Source organism: Cebidichthys violaceus, unplaced genomic scaffold (genome assembly GCF_023349555.1).
Source record: "Cebidichthys violaceus isolate CVI_PGR_0920_01 unplaced genomic scaffold, fCebVio1.0.p SCAF_29, whole genome shotgun sequence".
Classification (NCBI taxonomy): domain Eukaryota; kingdom Metazoa; phylum Chordata; class Actinopteri; order Perciformes; family Stichaeidae; genus Cebidichthys; species Cebidichthys violaceus.
The window spans coordinates 1,043,060-1,053,738 of NW_027176472.1; the positions used below are offsets into that span (position 1 = coordinate 1,043,060).

At 46.3% G+C, this 10,679-nt stretch overlaps 1 protein-coding gene across 6 annotated transcripts in view; it reads right to left on the reverse strand.

The window, feature by feature from the left end:
- The window catches only part of LOC137880580 (plasma membrane calcium-transporting ATPase 1-like), an 87,091-nt gene extending 76,691 nt beyond the window's left edge, over positions 1 to 10,400 (reverse strand). For 3 of the 6 annotated variants that reach the window (XM_068721998.1, XM_068721997.1, XM_068721995.1), the window contains exon 1: positions 9,796 to 10,400. The gene's annotated coding sequence lies outside the window, so the exon portion shown is untranslated. Of the gene's footprint in view, positions 1 to 4,296; positions 4,365 to 9,795 lie in introns of all 6 variants that reach the window. The other 3 variants (XM_068721996.1, XM_068721992.1, XM_068721993.1) reach the window with 2 other exon arrangements.
- Between the last annotated feature and the right edge of the window lie 279 nt (positions 10,401 to 10,679).

Here is a 10,679-nt window from a genome sequence, read left to right on the forward strand (position 1 = left end):
TTCACCATGATCCAAGCGGAGAACCACGCCCAGCTCTCCAACACAAACGCTGCATTCCACCCAGCCCACTCCTCTCTCACACTCACACACACACACACACACACACACACACACCAGGACCAGGACCGAGGTCTGGGCAGGATCCAGACATGGAGGACGGAGGTAATGTGTGTGTGTGTGTGTTGCAGAGTTCCCTGTTGGCAGAGCTCCCGGTCATCACACTGACAGGATGGCAAGAAAAAAAAAGAAAGAAAACCCAGCAGGGACTCTCTGCAGCGTCTGCAGTCTGAACAGGAACCAGGACCGACCGTCAGCAGGGATTCCCCATAAAACCGTTCAGCCACCCAGATCCTGACTCATCTCATCTCTTGACCAGCTTCAGTGGTTTTAAAAACAAAGTGGGAAACCATGGCAACACGTCCAAAACAACAATCACACGGATGTCATGTATGCCATTCCTTTTAGGATTTGAAATATCTGAAATGCACAGGGGAGGTTACACTACAGGAATGTGAAGGGTGTGTACCCCCCCCCTCCCCCTCTCTTGAATACACATCTGGTGCACAAGCAATACAGATGCAAAACATTATGATGCACTGCAGCTCCAAGTTATTTTTTTCTAGGTCATGAATTAAACTGCATTACTTCGGCATAACAGGCTACTTCCTCATCTTAAGTAGCGACATCCTCTCCGTCAGCAGCACTAAACACGGGCCGTGATGGACCACCTTCTGGCCGGGTCTCTGAGGAGGAACTTGTTTCCACTGCAATGCTGAGCGGTCAGTCACAGTTTGTCTACTGTGGACACACAGTGTCCTTGGAAACAAAACAGTGAACGGCTTCAGCTACAAAACGGGGAGGAGCTGGGAGGAGAATGGCGTGCGTTGTGTTGACGGTGATAGTGGTTTGTGGAGCCGCCGGTAGAGTTCAGGACACACTTTGGATTTGGCACAGAGATCCTGACAGATCTTTGGTTGTATACGACTCTTCTTTCGGTTAATCCTTTCTGGCACGGCGACTCGCTGCTCCGATGAGTTAGTGGGAAGTGGACGCGCGACGTCAACATTCAATAAATCACCTGAATGAGATCCTAGGGATGTTAATAATCATGACCAATAAACGCTAGGTCGTTAAACAAGTTTTTAAAGCTGCAAAGCTGAGCTCCGAGGAGCCTCTTGAAGAGAAAAGCCAGTCCACCTTAAAAAGTTCAGCCCACCTTAAGTGAGCCTGACACGACTTAGGCTAGCAAGACACGGTGAAGGGAACCGCGCTTAGGCCTCGAGGAGCTGTAGCATTAGCTACGCTACCGCTGACTCCGTCACGCGCGCAGATGGTCGCCGGGCTCACGCAGGCGCTGGTGGGAACCCTGACACACTACACCGGGCAAGACGCACAGCTGACGACCTCACATGCGAACCAAATGATCCGATGGAGGAACTCTCCCAGACGGGCGGACCGGAGGCTCTGCTGCCCGTTTGGCACGAACGCTGCAGCTGGAGAGTAAATGACGGATTCGAACCGGTCGGCGCGTCGCCGGTGGCAGCGGCTCGTTGAGCCCTTCAACCGCAGCAGGTCAGGCGGAGGCCCTGAGCTGGTTAATGATCGGTTAACGGGGGCCGCTATTGGTCAGAGACGCACTGATCTTGTTGTCAGCGGAGTAAATTGCGTCACTCATTGAATGTATGGCCTGTGCTGCGTGGCGTGGCTCCACTGCTCCTTTTCCCCCTGAAGCCTAACGGGCCTAACATTACTGTTTCATACAAATGAGATCATTTCTTCGGATCTAAACGGGCGCCACCGCATTAAAACATCAATAGAACATTGATTTTTGACCATACCGCCCAGCTCTATCACAATCTGCCCTCTAACTCCCCGCAGACTGGGCGGCGTTGAACCAACAAACACGTGGATTGTGGACATGAACGGCTTCCAGAGGAGCTGCAGAGCTTTGCAGAACACTTTGACAGAAGACTAAATCTGAATACAAACAGAGAGGTGTGCAGAAAGAAGTCATTTTCACCCGACTCATGCTCAAGGAACCTGTCTCTTTAACACGTTTTAAAAGAGAGACACACACACACACACACACACAGCACCTGTTGGCTGTAGCACAGGGAAGTGAAGTCCTAACTGTTGCCAACACAACATGAGGAAACCATCGAGCCCTCACTTCCTGTTGGCTCTCCATCCGCCCTCCATCTGCTCACTTCCTCCTTTCCTCCTTTGACCGATGCCGTTCTCTGAATACCTCTGAGACTGAGACACACACACACACACACACACACACACACACACACCCACCTCACTGCAGATCATCACATTCACAACAAGCTTCAACACCTCTCTGCACCCACGGCTTTGTCGGGAATAAAACACACACACACACACACACACACACACACACACACACACACACGTGTCACAGCAGCACCTTCACCTTCAGGAGATGATAAAAGTTAAAGTTAGAGCACCGAGAGGGAAAAATGAGCTAAAGAGAACGAGACACGATTCCCAGAAATCCTCCTCCAGGGTTTCAGATCAACACGATGAAAGAAAGATGATAATAATTTACACAAAGACTGCATCATATCTTATATCTTATACATCCTACGATCTGGATTTCCATCACAGCCGTGCCGTTATTCAGTCCATCGCCGGTGGTATTTTCCTCTTCCTGATGAACTTGTTATGAGCTCTTCATGCAGCAGAAGGGAGGATGCGTGAAGCCATCAAGCAGCCGCACCCGTGATCACACGATCACACGACTTCACGCTTCTTGTAGATCGGCGGCTGCTTTGTCTCTTCACGTTCAGACCTCAGAGGCTGACCAATATGTGTCAGATGTTTCCCACTTCATTTGAATGTGGCAAACAAAACAGCACACGCTTGCTTGTGTTTCAGGTATTTGTGTGAGCGACGGGTTTGGTCCCTACAGTGGGTTTCCTTTAGGACTCGGCTCGCACTTCTCTAAATATGTGGATCCTTTAAGCTCCGATGATCATCTCTTATCTAACCCTCGCGTCTCTTCATCGGCGAAGTGAAACGTACGCCGTTAGGAGACTTTTTCATTCGGCTGTAGATAATTAACGTTCACTCCATATGGTTGAAACCGTGCTCAGAAAAAAGAAGCGCCGCTCCGTGACTCCATGGGTTTCAGGAGGATCGGACACATTTCTAAATCAACAGTTCAGGTCCTCTGCTCGTCTCATCTCCAGGTTGTCACCATCAATTAGACCACCAATAACAAAAAGTCTGGTTTATCAGCCATCGAAGGGGATTACAGATCCAACATGACTCCTTAATTCAGTTCATCCTCTTTAAAACAGCGTCGATGAACTCCTATCCTGCTGCTCAAACCTTCTTGTCTGTCTCACACACACACACTCACACACTCCCACCCCCTTAACACCTGCCAACCACACACACACACACACACACACACACACACACACACACACACACACACACACACACACACACACAGCTGTTATGTAAGTGTGTGTCAGAAGGACACTCTCAGATGGTCACAATCATCAACCCCGTCGACGCCTCCATGTGGAGGTTTTCCCAAAACGACGAGGGGTCTCCGTGTCAAACGTCCACGAGGAGACGCTCGGCACCGCGTCCCTTATTATCGTCTCTACGTGGACCATTGTGACAGTCATCACTGCCTCCACGTCCAGCGACCAGGACAATCCTCCTCCGGATGGAAATGTGTTAAAGAGCGTTCGTCGTCGGTTTAACCCACGGGTCAGGTTAGCTTCGCTCGTCGGGGGGGGCCCGCAGCGTCAGTGCTGTTGCTATGGTTACCTGCGTTTTTTCGAACATGAAAATGTGCACGTGTTGCACATTGTGCTGGTTTGCACGTGAGACGGCGTGAAAAACAAAAGACTAAAAGGATCAGGACACAGTATCATAAGTGCATTTTTTTTTTTGATGCTCACATTAAGAGTTCATCTTTGAAAAGCAATAATTATATTTTAAGGAAAAAAAAAAAAAAGGCTAAATGTGTCAAAAAAGGCTGCAGACAGTTTGAGCGCTTATTGAAAACGTTAGTTAAACTTCTACACCTGCCAGCCAATCACACACACACACACACACACACACACACACACACACACACGCGGGGTCAGAGGTCAGCAGTTCTCCGGTGGTTTGGGGTGATCCCTCTCCTGCCAGCAGGGGTTATGAAATAATGATGAAGGCCAACAGCTCTATTATAACCATAAACACTGAGCACAGAGCTCCCATATCTTAAATATAACACCGAGCCATCAATAATTGATGTGGACTTACGTAAGAGAGTGGATCTGGATCACAGGCAGGGATTCCGTCTGCAGTGGGGTTTCCACATTTCACTGAATCTAAAAATAAATAAATAAATAAATAAAACAACTCTGGTCCACAGGAGCGCAGCGTCCAGCGTGTGTTGGGGTCGCTCCGCTGAGCTGTGAACGATATCGGACTCTGGCCGCTCTAGCGTGACCCTCTGGATCTCTCGCAGTGTGACCCGGGTATCGTCTCTCAGATTAGGGTCAGGTCTGATGCTCTGTAGACCGGCATGTTCCCGAGGACTGATTTGATCCAATATTGTGCCATCTACATCGCTGTAAAGAATAACGGGAATATCGAATTTGCTGGATTTTTTGCATGGATGTGATGATGTACAGGTGTAGAAATCCCACGTTGGCAACAAACTGCCTTCATTCAAATTACAGCTACATGATAGACAATGATCTAAATACAGACATATCTGACAGATATTCTTCTTCTATTTCCTACTTCTTCTTCTTCTTCTTCTTTTGGAGCACTCGTTTTCTATTGTTCCTTTCCGTAGCTTATTCTTATGCCTTAAATGATTAAATCATTCTGTAAACCTGATACTGATCATATCTTATGATGGGAAGATTTCTCAAAAATGCAGGAGGCGATGATAGACGGTGTTTACTCACTACAGGTATCAAGATTGTCATTTCAACTGGAAAAAAAATAATAATAATACGGGACGAGGATAAAAATGGACTAAATGTTCAGCAAAACATAAACATTTGTAATAGAAAACACATGTTACTAAGTGATGTATTGATATGAAGTAAAATAAAAGTAGCTCGATATGCTACAGAGCTTTCCTCTCATTACTTTAGTTTATATATATATATATATATATATATATATATATATATATATACACATATATATACACACACACACACATACAGAAAGCTGTCATGAACCAGTGTGTGTGTGTGTGTGTGTGTGTGTGTGTGTGTGTGTGTGTGTGTGTGTGTGTGTAAACAGCATAATGAGACTCATAATTCAACAGCTCAACAGTCACAAACCGGCGGAAGACTCTGGAGAAACGGTTCTGCTTCAGATCATTTCGATATGTAAAAAAAAAAAGAAAAGAAAAAAAAAGAGGTCCCATGTGGTTTAGACTCCATCTGGGGTCTGGAGGTCTGCATCACTGAGATCACACCAACACGCGTGCTTTGCAGCCTCATTTTCGGTGTAGCAGGTCGATCTGAGGTGTTAACACAAACCCACTTCCATTTAAAAAGCCACATATGCATGAAGAGAGCCGTGCGAATGCAGAGCTGTACTGTACATCTGAGGGCCGCCACAGAAGCACGAGGAGCGTGTGAAATGTAACGACAGCGGATTTAGAATCACAGCGCGAGGGCTTTTTAATAGAGCCGCGGCCATTTTGAAAACCAACATTCGACACAGGCAGACAACAGCCTCGATCGCCCACAATCCACTGCAGCCACACATCCCATCGCGTGCAGTCAGGGGTGCGTTTTCAATCTGACTGACTGAAAACAACATCAAAAGTGAAATATTAAATCTATTCTTCTTGCCGCTGCTGAAGGGGGACCCGAAGCCTCCTCCTGCAGGACGTTGGGAGGACAGACAAAAAGACACGCCGAGTCAGCATCCGTCTCTTCCTGTCGTCATCTGGACCTCAGCAGCAAGCTCCAGACACAAGCAGAGCGCTCATCTGTCTCCAGGTACACACACACACACACACACACACACACACAAACACGACTGTACGTCCTCGGCTGGAGGCCGGAGAGATGGGATTCACCGAAGCTGCATGCTTTTTTTTCTTCTTCTTTTTTTTTTTTTTTAAAAAGGCATTGTTTATGAGGATCATTCCAGTAGCTTGGAATGAAATGTTGGATCCATCCATCTTTCATAAATACTCATCCATCACCCTGTCCCAATCCCAGCATGCAGTGCGGTTCACCTGGACAGGTTGAGGTCTAGATCATAGCTCATATCTGTACTATAAGTTCTCATATTAAAAAGGATCATAATGGCAGCCTCAAATAACAGCACGAACACATAAAGACCAGCGACTAGTAGAGGTGAAATAAACACTGAGGTTGGAGTTACTACCGACCAGGTAAGGGACAGCCGAGAGACTGGAGTTCAACCAGGCGGCAACCTCCGGCTCTGAAAAGTGAAGCCAACGCTGAAGAGCCTTAAACGTGCATTCTCTCTACTGGCCAGCAGGGGGCGACTCCTCCGGTCGTATAAAGAAGTCTGGTCGTATAGAAGTCTATGAGAAAATGACTCTACCTCTCAGCTGCTTTTTCGATTAGTGGTCATTAGGCTCATGTTGTGCGACAAAGGTTTAATCTAAAAACATATCGTGTGGTTGATAATAATAAAGCTTATTTATACAAAAACAAAGAAGTGTTTCACAGGCAGACGCAGAAAGAACAAAGGATAGCACGCAATGCAGATACACGCACGTTTCCACAGAAAAATGTATATTTACAAACATGGATAAATCCTATTGGAGGTCTGTAAACTACAGATCGTATCTAACAGGATATAACTATTTCTGTGACTTCCTGTGTATTCTTTGAAGGCGGCTGAAAACTGTCCGACTTGACCGAGGTTTTTGTCAACTGCTGCTTCCTCCAGTTCATCTTGAACGAGCCGATTCCCTCAGTAAACATTGTAATCATGAGTTTATGGTCTCAATCTCAAGTCTTCTTCAATACATAATTTAGTAAATTATGGTTCATTTAGAGTCAAACAGACCATAAAGCAGGGGATGCTTTAGGGCGGGGCTACCTGGTGCTTTATGCTCCGTCTCTACGTCACTGCTCCGCAGTCCAAATATGGTCGCTTCCTTTCAGTGGTTGCAAAAAACAAAAAAAACAAGATGGCGACAGAAGCGAAAACCCACAGTCCACAAACCAATGAGTGACGTCACGACTTCTCATGTACAGTCAGAGAGTGGAAGCCACACCCACCAAGAGAGCAGTCAAACAAAACCAGGACATCCATGAAACTAACGTGAAAGAATTTGAATTCATCAACGAGACAACGACAGATTTGAGGAGGAGTTTAGTTTCCTGTGTTCTGCCAGAAGATCACTTGAGGCAATACTGTGGTGAAATGTACCTAGTAGTAAAACTTCTCAACAGGATGTCAGATCAACCAATCAGCTTTCTTCATTAGCAATGAATTGATTAATAGCTTGTATGTAAAAAGTCAGAAAATAGTGAACATGTCCATCACAGTTTAACCAGCATAAAAAAGGGGATTTGTCCGACCAGCAGCTCAAAAACCAAAAGAAGTGTTCAGTGGTATAAAACGGAGGAGAGCAGCTGATTGGCTGATGTTTGGCCATTTCTCCTGAGAAGTGACTCTGGACTAATGGCTTCACTTCTTGTTACAGAGGATGTCGGCCGCCTTGCCTGCAGCAAAGACCACCTCTGCAAACTTCATGAAAAATAAATACACTTTAAATCAAAAAAATGACAACGTTAACCTTTAGGGAAAAAGAGCAGAGGAGCCGTTTCTCACAGGAAACGCTATTACAGGTAGTTAAGGTCGTCATCTATTAACGAACGAACATCACAAGATGAATGCTTTAATTAATATTGAACACGTTGTGGTAGCAGATGACAGACGTGGACTACCATGAATCCGTCAGAGAAAACAAGCTCCTTTCATCAAAACAAGCTCATTTCTTCCCTTTTGGATTCCAGTAAACAACAGAGTCAGCGTGTCATCATCGCCCTCCTCTCATTCAGACCTATTTCAACAAACAGACAAATCAAAGTTTCCCTTAGCAACTCCATTTTCTTTTGCAAATAGCAGCAGAGGAAAACCTGAAGGAGCAAATGCCCTCGTTTGGAGGTCACAAGCTGAGGAGGAGTCACCATTGAGCCAAGATGCGGGATCTCCCCCCCCCCCCCCCCCTCCCTCCCTCCCTCCCTCTCTCCTCACGCAATAAGGCAGGACACACCCAGATAGAGAGGGGAGGAGAAGGGAGTGAGGAGGGGAGGAGGGAGGAGGAGATGGATGAAACGAGAGGAGAGGAGAAGGAGCTGCCACTGGTGCTCATCCGCCCATCTTGGCGGATGACGTAAGGACAGAGCTTAATTAAAATAAAACGAGCTCGCAAACGATTTTTTTTTTTTTGGTTGTTGTTGTTGTTGTTGTTCTTCCTCCACCCTCTCTCGTTCACAGCTGTTATAACAAACAGCTTCCCCGGAAAAGCTGAAGCAAGTCCCACTGTATTTACAATTAGGGTTAAATGTGGGCAAACCACTCCAACAAGATGAGCAAGCTCACCCCTGGACAAGAAAGCCGCATTCGTGACGACAAAGACAGTCACACGTTTTAAATGTCAAAAGCAGGAGCAACTGCACCGCAGCAACCAGTGTTCTCCAACCATGAAGTTACCAGAGGACCGTGTAATTCCCCGATGACACAAAAAGGGAGGGAGGGGGGGGTTTCTTTTTTTTTGTTACCAAGGGAAACAGAAACATTGTAGCAAATTGTTTCCAGAACACTCGGAAAGAACGTCCGCAGGCTTCGGTCTGATTCCTGCCTCGCAACCACTGCAACGGTCGATAGAAAACTGAGCCCGGGGAGAGCCGTCACAACACCCCGTTCAGAAGCTCACTATTCTAATAACACTCACCATTTAAGTAATAGACGTGGACATTTTTATAGATATTAAAAGCCTCATTGTGAACTAGTGGAAACAGGTGTTTAATTCGGCGTGCCTCCTGTTCACGTACGAACATCGTACGTTACCGATATTAGAACTTAACTAACGGACACGCACAGCGGTGGGCTGCCCTGAGACTCGCAGCGAAAGCACTGCGTAACATGAGTAAAAGTTGATATGTTACCGAAATTAATAGCTATTCGATGTATTACAGACGTGTTCATTTCCAAACCGTCGCACAATGCTACAGTACGCGTTTTAACCGGTGTTTTTGATGTGTCGCAAAGCGACGCAAGTTGGCGTGTTAACGTCCACATTTTGGGTTTTTTTTTTAATGGAGACCTGACAGCGGTGACTGTTGAGGGAGACACGTATCGGCTCCAACTGTCGGAGAAAACGGGGGGTTAGAAAGCGAGCCTCAAGGTTTGAGACAAGCTGCGGAGATTAATATCGGGAAAAATTACAATGAAATACAGTTTATGAGCAGGATAGTCGTGCGTTCACACCTGTGAGGGGAAAACCCCCAAAAATGTGCCCGTTTAGTTGCTGGTAAGTGGGGTGTCAAGGTAACAAGAACACAGCCGTTGAGAACGTGAACGTTAACTTACCCGGATGTTAAAGCAGTGCGGTGAACTGGGTACGCGACAGACTCCTTTTTAAAACACACACACACACACACACACACGTTTGACGACGTTTTGTGTTTCTTGTCTCTCAGCCACAAGTGAACGGGAAAGATATCGGACATGTGTTGAATAAAGTTATGTATATACACACACACACACACACACAACAAAATAAATAGACGTTACCTCCACTCGAGGTGTCCTTGTCCAAATCACGTCCTGCGGTTGGTGTCGTCTTGGCAGTTTTAGAGGGGTTTGTCCATTTCTCCCAGCAGGGCTCCAACTTGACAACTGCAGTGGTGAAAAAATGATTGACAGACCCGGATGGTGAAGGAAAAAGATCTTCAACGTCCCTTTTTGTTCCGACGTTTTAAACCAGTTAATTTGACAGTAGCATCAGCTCTCTGGTCCTGCAGCGGCAAACCCCCCCACCAACCAAAAGAGGAAGGAAACAAATCCAGATAATGAGTCAGGAATCAATCCGGTTCAAAAGGAAGAAATACAACTCCCCTTTTCTCTCTCTCTATCTCTCTCTCTATCTCTCTCTCCTCTAATATAAATCAGAGGAGGGTTAAAGGTAACAAAGAGCAGATCCAGTAAAGGAGGACTGGAGGGGTCCGACACATTCAAACAAGGGACCAGAGGAAAGACCCAAAAGTCCGGGTCGGCGTCTTTTCCTGGCTAGGAAAGGAGGGGAGGGGAGAAACTGAGAGAGAGGGAAGTGAACTAGTGCTTAGTGGAGACCGCGAGAGAGGGAGGGACCAGCCCGCGATTACCCAGTTTTTAAGGTGGATCTATGAATTAATTAGGTAATCGGGCAGAAACTGAGCCCTCTCGATATGGAGAACGTCAGCCTCAGGGTGAAGATCCATGAAGAAGATCTGGAAACTTGAGAGGAAGAATCCTCCTAGAGAAGGATGGAAACACACATCTGGAGCGATGTATGGAGGCTCATTACTGCCCACTGCAGAGCATCAAATGAGGAGATACCATCTCGTTTATTATTACATGTATTATTTGTTATTCCTGTTAGGGCAATACTTTAGAGAATACAGTTAGAATACATTGAG